This window comes from Heptranchias perlo, chromosome 35, assembly GCF_035084215.1.
Source record: "Heptranchias perlo isolate sHepPer1 chromosome 35, sHepPer1.hap1, whole genome shotgun sequence".
Taxonomy (NCBI): domain Eukaryota; kingdom Metazoa; phylum Chordata; class Chondrichthyes; order Hexanchiformes; family Hexanchidae; genus Heptranchias; species Heptranchias perlo.
The window spans coordinates 17993922-18005324 of NC_090359.1; positions in this window are offsets into that span (position 1 = coordinate 17993922).

Sequence of the window (11403 nt, forward strand, 5' to 3'; positions counted from 1 at the left end):
AGGCAGCTGAATGAATGGTCTCAATCTTAGTCACATCACCCATGATTGTCTTTCAATTTATCTTAAATCTTTCTCTTCTGGTTATTAACCCTTCCATCACTGGAAACAATTTCTCCTTCCATACTCTGTCAATACCTTTCATAATTGTGAATACCTCCTTTGAATCGTCCGTTAACTTTCCGGTTGTAGTCTCAGTGCCCTTCCTGCTAATCTGTTTTCCAGTTCCCAAATGGTCTAGCGGTGAGGATTCCTGTTTTTCACCCAAGTGGCCCGGGTTCGACTCCCGGTGTGGGATTAGTGAACTTTTAGTCCCAGCCTGCAGTCCGGGCTGTGGCTGCTCCTTCCTCTCTCGCTTCTGTGTCAGCCCCACAATCACACTGAGAAATGAGGCAAACCACAGCTCTTAAAGGGACAGTGCACCAAAAACCCAGTCCCACAAGCTGAAGGGAAGCAAGCAACAATGTCCCGACAGGTCACTCAGCAGCTGGGCAGCAGCTCATGGCCAAGCGTTTGACGACAATCGTCTTATTATTTACTGTAAAACCCGAGTCTGAGTGAAACACGCACAGAACAATCTTGAAACACTCAGCGGGTCGGGCCCCATCTGCGGAGAGAACGGACCAATTAACTGAGAGTCTCAATGATTCGAGGAAAGAGACACGGCCCACTGTGAGAAACAAGGAACTTGCACATCCTCAGGACATCCCAACGCACTTCACTAGAACTTCAGTCACTATCGTTTTATAAGAGAACGTAGCAGCCAGGTTGTGTACAGCAAGATCCCACAAACAGTGATGAGATATTGAGCAGATCGCCTGTTTGTTGGGTGCTGATGGTTGTGGAAAGAATGTTGGCCAGGACACCGGGAGAACTCCCTGCTCTTCACAAATTGCCACGGGACATTTAAAACCTCGGAGCAGAAAGAAGGGACCTCCATTAAACACCTCATTCAAAGGACAGCACCTCTCACGATGCAGCTCCCTCTCAGAACGACACAGTCAGTCTGGATCATGTGTCCCAGTCCTGGAACGGGAGCTGGAACCCACACCCTTCTAAACACCAGCCTGACTCCCTGGGGTTACTCTCACCCTTGGCTAGTCATGAAACAGACTGTGCCACTCCCAGAGTAACTGATGACCACAGCCTCAGCCCTGGGTCCCGGTCTGCACCATAACCGCAGCCTGTTACATCTCATAGAAAGTGGCGTGGGATTCCTGAGTTCATTCTGTGATGTGCATTGGTGGAGTGGGACTACATGGATTGATCTTGCATAGAGCCGGTAAGGACTCGATGGGCCAAATGGCCTCCTTCCATGCTGTAAACTTTCTATGATTCTATGATTCTATGTGGGTGGAGAGGGATACAAGGAAGTGATCAGAGATGGCCTTATCCATGATTGACACAATCGGGAGTAGAGAGGCCACGTGAGATGGCAAGGTCGAGGGGGTGGCCATGAATATGGGTCGGGGAGTTTCGATGCAGGGAGAGATTAAGGCAAGATAAAGAATCACACAATAGACTTGTTAGCAAAATTGAAGCCCATGGGATTAAACGGACAATGGCAGCGTGGATACAAATTTGGCTAAGGGGCAGATAACAGAGAGTAGTGGTGAACGGTTGTTTTTCAGATTGGAGGCAAGTATACAGTGGTGTCCCCCAGGGCTCCGTATTATGGCCACTGCTCTTTTTGATATATATTAATGACTGGGACTTGAGAGTACAGGGTATAATTTCAAATTTTGCACATGACACGAAACTCGAAAATGTAATAAACAATGTGGAGGACAGTAACAGACTTCAGGAAGACATAGACAGACTGGTGAAATGGGCAGAAACATGGCAGATGAAATTTAATGCAGAGAATTGTGACGTGATGCATTATGGTAGGAAGAATGAGGAGAGACAATGTAAACTAAATGGTGCAATTTTAAAGGGAGTGCAGGAATAGAGAGACCTGGGAGTGTAGTTACACAAATCTTTGAAGGTGGCAGGATAAGTTGAGAAGGCTATTAAAAAAAGCAAATGGGGCCCTTGGCTTTATTAATTGAGGCACAGAATACAAAAGCAAGGAATTGATACTAAACCTTTATAAAACACTGGTTGGGCCTCAGCTGGAGTATTGTGTTCAATTCTGGACAACAAACATTGGGAAGGATGTCAAGGCCTTAGAGAGGGTGCAGAGGAGATTTACTAGAATGGTGCCAGGGATGAGGTACTTCAGTTATGTGGAGAGACTGATTAAAGTTCCATCTGAACTGCCCCATCAAACACTCCCAGGACAGGTACAGCGTGGGATATATGCAGAATGAAGCTCCCTCTACACTGTCAAATTAAACATTTGTAAACAATTTTACAACACCAAGTTATAGTCCAGCAATTTTATTTTAAATTCACAAGCTTTCGGAGATTTTCTCCTTCCTCAGGTAAATGTTTCAAGATCTCCTTGAAGCCTACGCATTTATACATATTGAATAATACATGGTGTTTACAGACTGCCCCTGCAACTGCCCGTTGCCAAGGCAATCACCGTGTTCAGACAGAGAGGTGTCATCTGCAGAACCCCCGAATACACATTCAACAAAAAAACAAACAGGGAAAAAAAACAGAGAAAAAAAAACACAGAGAGAGGCAGAAACATCCGGAAGGCAGAGAGAGCCAGCAAATGACCCATTATATTAAAAACAGATAACATTTGTTCGCTGGTGGGGTAACGTGTAGCGTGACATGAACCCAAGATCCCGGTTGAGGCCGTCCTCATGGGTGCGGAACTTGGCTATCAATTTCTGCTCGACGATTTTGCGTTGTCGTGTGTCTCGAAGGCCGCCTTGGAGTACGCTTACCCGAAGGTCGGTGGATGAATGTCCATGACTGCTGAAGTGTTCCCCGACTGGGAGGGAACCCTCCTGTTTGGCGATTGTTGCGCGGTGTCCGTTCATCCGTTGTCGCAGCGTCTGCATGGTCTCGCCAATGTACCATGCTCTGGGGCATCCTTTCCTGCAACGTATGAGGTAGACAACGTTGGCCGAGTCACAGGAGTATGAACCATGCACCTGGTGGGTGGTGTCATCTCGTGTGATGGTGGTATCTGTGTCGATGATCTGGCATGTCTTGCAGAGGTTACCGTGGCAGGGTTGTGTGGCGTCGTGGACGCTGTTCTCTTGAAAGCTGGGTAGTTTGCTGCGAACGATGGTCTGTTTGAGGTTGGGTGGCTGTTTAAAGGCGAGTAGTGGAGGTGTGGGGATGGCCATAGCGAGGTGTTTGTCCTCATTGATGACATGTTGAAGGCTGCGGAGAACATGGCGTAGTTTCTCCGCTCCGGGGAAGTACTGGACGACAAAGGGTACTCTGTTGGTTGCGTCCCGTGTTAGTCTCCTGAGGAGGTCTATGCGATTTTTTGCTGTGGCCCGTCGGAACTGTCGATCGATGAGTCGAGCGTCATATCCCGTTCTTACTAGGGCGTCTTTCAGCGTCTGTAGGTGTCCATCGCGTTCCTCCTCGTCTGAGCAGACCCTGTGTATTCGCAGGGCCTGTCCATAGGGGATGGCCTCTTTGACGTGGTTAGGGTGGAAGCTGGAAAAGTGGAGCATCGTGAGGTTGTCCGTGGGCTTGCGGTAGAGTGAGGTGCTGAGGTGCCCGTCTTTGATGGAGATTCGTGTGTCCAAGAAAGAAACTGATTCTGAGGAGTAGTCTCGGCACTATACACCAGTATCCCCCACGATGACGGCATCGCTGCGACAGCATCAATACTCAACACCAACAACAGCCAATCTCCGGAAGCCATCCTACAACTCATCCGCTTCATCCTGGATCACAATGTCTTCACCTTCGATAACCAGTTCTTTACCCAAACACACGGAACAGCCATGGGGACCAAATTCGCACCCCAATACGCCAACATTTTCATGCACAAGTTCGAGCAGGACTTCTTCACTGCACAAGACCTCCAACCAACACTATACACCAGATACATCGACGACATTTTCTTTCTATGGACCCACGGCAAGGAATCACTAAAGAGACTACACGATAACATCAACAAGTTCCATCCCACCATCAAGCTCACCATGGACTACTCCTCAGAATCAGTTTCTTTCTTGGACACACGAATCTCCATCAAAGACGGGCACCTCAGCACCTCACTCTACCGCAAGCCCACGGACAACCTCACGATGCTCCACTTTTCCAGCTTCCACCCTAACCACGTCAAAGAGGCCATCCCCTATGGACAGGCCCTGCGAATACACAGGGTCTGCTCAGACGAGGAGGAACGCGATGGACACCTACAGACGCTGAAAGACGCCCTAGTAAGAACGGGATATGACGCTCGACTCATCGATCGACAGTTCCGACGGGCCACAGCAAAAAATCGCATAGACCTCCTCAGGAGACTAACACGGGACGCAACCAACAGAGTACCCTTTGTCGTCCAGTACTTCCCCGGAGCGGAGAAACTACGCCATGTTCTCCGCAGCCTTCAACATGTCATCAATGAGGACAAACACCTCGCTATGGCCATCCCCACACCTCCACTACTCGCCTTTAAACAGCCACCCAACCTCAAACAGACCATCGTTCGCAGCAAACTACCCAGCTTTCAAGAGAACAGCGTCCACGACGCCACACAACCCTGCCACGGTAACCTCTGCAAGACATGCCAGATCATCGACACAGATACCACCATCACACGAGATGACACCACCCACCAGGTGCATGGTTCATACTCCTGTGACTCGGCCAACGTTGTCTACCTCATACGTTGCAGGAAAGGATGCCCCAGAGCATGGTACATTGGCGAGACCATGCAGACGCTGCGACAACGGATGAACGGACACCGCGCAACAATCGCCAAACAGGAGGGTTCCCTCCCAGTCGGGGAACACTTCAGCAGTCATGGACATTCATCCACCGACCTTCGGGTAAGCGTACTCCAAGGCGGCCTTCGAGACACACGACAACGCAAAATCGTCGAGCAGAAATTGATAGCCAAGTTCCGCACCCATGAGGACGGCCTCAACCGGGATCTTGGGTTCATGTCACGCTACACGTTACCCCACCAGCGAACAAATGTTATCTGTTTTTAATATAATGGGTCATTTGCTGGCTCTCTCTGCCTTCCGGATGTTTCTGCCTCTCTCTGTGTTTTTTTTTTTCTCTGTTTTTTTTCCCTGTTTGTTTTTTTGTTGAATGTGTATTCGGGGGTTCTGCAGATGACACCTCTCTGTCTGAACACGGTGATTGCCTTGGCAACGGGCAGTTGCAGGGGCAGTCTGTAAACACCATGTATTATTCAATATGTATAAATGCGTAGGCTTCAAGGAGATCTTGAAACATTTACCTGAGGAAGGAGAAAATCTCCGAAAGCTTGTGAATTTAAAATAAAATTGCTGGACTATAACTTGGTGTTGTAAAATTGTTTACAATTGTCAACCCCAGTCCATCACCGGCATCTCCACATCAAATTAAACATTCCCAGGGCAGGTACAACACAGGTTAGATACACAGTAATGCTTCCTCTACTCTGTGCAGTTTCGATCTCGCCTCAGATTTCAGAGAAAAGGTTGCTTTGCTGCACAGTCTGCTGGTGTCTCTCTGTATCTCTGTACTCAGGTACACCGCTCTGTACCTCCCTCTGCAGGTGTCTCTCTGTATCTCTGTACTCAGGTACACCGCTCTCTACCTCCCTCTGCTGGTGTCTCTCTGTATCTCTGTACACAGTTACACCGCTCTCTACCTCCCTCTGCTGGTGTCTCTCTGTATCTCTGTACTCAGTTGCACCGCTCTATACCTCCCTCTGCTGGTGTCTCTCTGTATCTCTGAACTCAGTTACACCGCTCTCTACCTCCCTCTGCTGGTGTCTCTCTGTATCTCTGTACTCAGTTACACCGCTCTCTACCTCCCTCTGCTGGTGTCTCTCTGTATCTCTGTACACAGTTACACCGCTCTCTACCTCCCTCTGCTGGTGTCTCTCTGTCTCTCTGCACTCAGTTACACCGCTCTCTACCTCCCTCTGCTGGTGTCTCTCTGTATCTCTGTACACAGTTACACCGCTCTCTACCTCCCTCTGCTGGTGTCGCTCTGTATCTCTGTACTCAGTTACACCGCTCTCTACCTCCCTCTGCTGGTGTCTCTCTGCATCTCTGTACTCAGTCACACCGCTCTCTACCTCCCTCTGCTGGTGTCTCTCTGTATCTCTGTACTCAGTCACACCGCTCTCTACCTCCCTCTGCTGGTGTCTCTCTGTATCTCTCTACTCAGTTACACCGCTCTCTACCTCCCTCTGCTGGTGTCTCTCTGTATCTCTGTACTCAGTTGCACCGCTCTCTACCTCCCTCTGCTGGTGTCTCTCTGCATCTCTGTACTCAGTCACACCGCTCTCTACCTCCCTCTGCTGGTGTCTCTCTGTATCTCTGTACTCAGTCACACCGCTCTCTACCTCCCTCTGCTGGTGTCTCTCTGTATCTCTCTACTCAGTTACACCGCTCTCTACCTCCCTCTGCTGGTGTCTCTCTGTATCTCTGTACTCAGTTACACCGCTCTCTACCTCCCTCTGCTGGTGTCTCTCTGTATCTCTGTACACAGTTACACCGCTCTCTACCTCCCTCTGCTGGTGTCTCTCTGTCTCTCTGCACTCAGTTACACCGCTCTCTACCTCCCTCTGCTGGTGTCTCTCTGTATCTCTGTACACAGTTACACCGCTCTCTACCTCCCTCTGCTGGTGTCTCTCTGTATCTCTGTACTCAGTTGCACCGCTCAGTCTGTCCCCGCAGCTCCTTCGGGAGTTCAATGATTTTTAAATGAAGACTTTTTCCTGTGTGACTTCTGAAGTTTTGATCAGTGAAATGTTTGTGAAAGAGACGGATTGAGAGCTTGTAGTGTGGGACAGAAGTGGTGTTATTTAATGGAGAAGCCACAAGATGCTATAAATTGAGTAGTGGTTTCTGTCGTGTAGCGGTTATCACGTTTGCCTCCCACGCGAGCGATTCCCGGGCGGGAACATATTTTGGGAATTCGCTCCATGTGAATCTCCAGAGTGAGTTTCTTCTCGTGTGAAAAGGGGGCGATAATTGGCTTTTCCTGATAAATTTAGCAACGGCTGCACCACATTCCTTCGGGGGAGAAGGGATTTTGGAGACGAGATGATGGAAGAAAGTGCCCACGAACCTGATTAAATGAGGCCAAACACAAGATAATATTAAGACGTCATCAGCTGAACATTAACATAACCTGAGCTCCGACATCTGGTCTGGTCCCATTCCCCCAGAGTGAGGAATGAGCGGGAGGGGAAATTCCACCCGGTTTATATTTTCCTCCAAGGAGATGTCACAAAGTCCAATTTCCAGTGGAGCCGAAAAAGTTGAGTTTGGAGAGCGTGAGATTGAAGATCTAAAGGTCTCTGGGTTTGATTCTGTGTTCGGCAATTTTTGTTGCTTTGTTCTCATTCTTTGAGTCGATTCTCGCATTTATTTACACTGAAATTTTAACCGGCACAGAAAGGTTGGGGAAGAAATAGACAGGCATCAAGAATGGGAAATATTGATAGTGTCTTTATTGAGCTTTTATTTCTCTATTCTCTTCTGCCTTTTTCTCTGGAATTTGTCTCTCGGTGCCGGGAGACCATTTGATTTGAGGCATTTGTCCTAAACTGATGTCTTTTCCACATCTCGGGGCGGTCAGACCCGCTCTGTCTGTTACTACTTGTGACCATTGACGGGAACAGACGCGAGTTAAACGTTTATCAGCAAACCGACAAAGAGATAACACAACGGGAATCAAACTCATTGGGCATGATTTTATCGAGGTGGGGGGGGGTCATGGGAGGCGGTCAGGGGTCATGGGAGCTGGTCAGGGGTCATGGGTTGGACAGTCATCGGTGCGAGGACTCAGTCATCGGGGGCTGGGTTCGGGGGTCATCGCGGGGGTCGGAGATCATGGGGTTTGTCGCTCGTGTCGGAGATTTGGAGTGGGTCGGCCGATCGCCTGTATGGGATCATGGCAGGTTGGCTTGTTGGGCCTGGAGGAAGCACTCCTGCTCCTCCGGGCCCACAAGCTGTGCTATAAAGGCATTTACCTGCTGTTTCGGGCCTTCTCGTCTCCTCTCATGTGGTGTCAAGGAGAAGGCCCAGGAATCCCGGCCCCCAGGAGCTAAAAATAAAAAAGCTGTGAAAATGGAGGCCCGCATCCGAGCAACATAAACAGACACACAGACATAGACACACAAACATAAACACACCAATAACCTGAAAGTAACACAGGACTACCTGACAAACAGTGGAAGCAGCATGCTGTGGATCGAGCTAAGCGATCCCACAAACAACGGATCAGATCAAAGCTCTGCCGTCCTGCCACACCCATTTGTGAATGATGGTGGATCATTAAACAACTAACGGGAAGAGGCTCTGTGAACCCCATCCTCAATGATGGTAAAGCCCAGCACGTGAGTGCAAAGTGTTCGCAACCGCCTTCAGCCAGAAGTGCCGAGTGGATGATCAATCTCGGCCTCCTCCCGAAATCCCCACCATCACAGAAGCCAGTCGAACATCGAGGTGAAGAGTGATGCAGAAAGCAGATTTTAAAACCGCTGGAATATCAGTGAAATTAAATTGAGAAACTCTGAGTCAGTTGCACTGCACATTCCACATCCAACATTGGAGATAAATGAGAGAAAAGCTTTTGAAAACATTGAATCGCCGCGTTGAGAAATTGAACTCCGTTCTCCCGCGTGATAGGAAGGGATACTCACCACTATACTAACGAGGAACTGCTGCATTGAATGTATACTCACCCCAGATGGTGTTAGACATGCTTCATGTGTCACTGCATTTCTTTTAACTATTTATTTGATGACAGTTTGTTTCATTTTCCATGGGCCACTCTTGAAAGAATCTTTTACATTTCCATCTCTTTGTTAGACAACAACTGACTCTGTCTTTCTTCCGTTCTTTCTTTCTCTCTTATCCTGGTGAGTTGCCCCGCCTCAGTCCGGGGTTTAATTCCCCGACGGGGAGGTAGCATTTATAAGACGCCAACTTTTAATTTTATGTCTTCGCCGAGCTTCTTCCTAAACAAAAACTACAGAGAAAAAAAACAGGTGATTGTCACTTTCAGAATATTATTGTACGGTGACTATTTGAGGACTGGATGCAGAGCAATTGTGATTTTTACTAACTGGTGGTTTAGGTGACAGATTCGAAATTCATTCATTTCCCCCGCGCAGGTTCAAATCTGACAGAGTTCAGATCCCGTCATTCATCAACCTGTTTCATCTCTGCGTTTCAAAATTCAACAAGTTTCTTGTAGAATTAATAATTCTTAAGTGAATTAAAATTCCACAGCATTGAGAACCTCGAGTTTTATGCTCATTTTAATTGATCTGCAAGATTTCACGAAATCTACGACAGAAATGGAACAAAAATCAGCCAAATTATCCATATTCTGACTCTCAGTATTTCTGAGTCAATCCATGTGTATGTGTGTCTGTGTCTGTCTGTCTGTCTGTGTATGTGCCTCATATTTTCTATATTTTCCTGAGAAGATCTGTCTCTTTCTGTCTCACTCTCTCCCGCGTTACCCACATCATGATCCAACATGAGATGGAAAAGTGGTCGGTAATTCTTCTTTCAACAGTGGTCCGTGGAAAGTTAAACAAACTGTCATCAAATGAACAGTTCAAACAGATTCACTGAAACGTGAAGCATCTGTGGTGAATATACGGCAACTGTCTGCACCAATTCCTTGTTAGTATAGTGGTGAGTATCCCCGCCTGTCACGCGAGAGACCGGGGTTAAATTCCCCGACGAGGAGGTTATTGCTGCTTTCGAAGCTTCACTTTCATTTATCTGCAATATTGGATGTTGAAAATACAATGAAAAACTGACTCGGCCTTTCCCACTTCCACAAATTGATTTCACAGCGATTTTAAAAATCTGCTCTCTGCCTCACGCTTCAGCTCGATGTGAGAATCACAATGATGGGCAAGAAATAAAATGCAGAATCGCGCTGTCACCAGAGAGAGACAGGTCTCGGAACAGGCGCAGACGTGAAAGATCTCACATGCAGCAATGAAAATGATGCATGTTTCAGTGAATCTATTTTAACTACTTCTTTGATGACAATTTGTTTAACTTTCCACATGCCACTGTTGAAAGAAGACTTACTTTCTATCTCTTTGTTAGTCAAGGACCAGAGAAAAATTATTTGGGGAGCAGGGAAAAAGTGACAGATAGAAAGAAAGAGAGAGACACTCAGAAACGCATATAACAAGTGAGACAGACATAGTCATATTCACACATACACAAACACACACATTCCTAGCTACATAAACACTCACACACAGACATACACACACCAATAACCTGAAAGTAACACAGGACTACTTGACAAACAGTGGAAGCAGCATGCTGTGGATAGAGCTTAGCGATCCCACAAACAACGGATCAGATCAAAGCTCTGCAGTCCTGCCACACCCATTTGTGAATGATGGTGGATAATTAAACAACTAACGGGAAGAGGCTCTGTGAACATCCCCATCCTCAATGATGGTAAAGCCCAGCACGTGAGTGCAAAGTTTTAGAAACCGTCTTCAGCCAGAAGTGCCGAGTGGATGATCTCTCTCGGCCTCCTCCCGAAATCCCCACCATCACAGAAGCCAGTCGAACATCGAGGTGAAGAGTGAAGCTGAGAGCAGATTTTAAAACCGCTGGAATATCAGTGAAATTAAATTGGGGAAATTCCGAGTCAGTTTTACACTGTACATTCCGCATCCAATATTGGAGATGAATGAGAGAAAAAGCTTTTAAAGGCGGCGAAAGTTTAATCTCCCCGTGGAGAAATTGAACCCCGGTCTCCCGCGTAACAGGCGGGGATACTCACCACTATACTAACGAGGAACTGCTGCATTGACTGTGCACTCATCCCAGATGGCGTTAGACATGCTTCATGTATCAGTGCATTTCTTTTAACTATTTACTTGATGACAGTTTGTTTCATTTTCCACTGGCCACTCTTGAAAGAACCTTTTACATTTCCATCTCTTTGTTAGACAACGACAACTGACTCTGTCTTTCTTTCGTTCTTTCTTTCTCTTGTCGTGGTGAGTTGCCCCGCCTTCGTCCGGGGTTTAATTCCCCGGCAGGGGGGGAAGCATTTTTAAGACACCAACTTTTAATTTTATGTCTTCGGCTCGCTTCTTCTTACAAAACTACAGAGAAAAATAGAACAGAAGAAAAAATTAAACAGGTGATTGTCACTTTCAGAATATTATTGAACGGAGACGGGTTGAGGGCTGGATGCACGCTGTGTTACCGAGCGATAACTCATTGCGATTTTAACTAAGCAGTGGTTAAGGTGATAAATTCGAAATCCATCGTTAGATTTGCACCTTCACCTAGTTTAAAATGGGTTCCT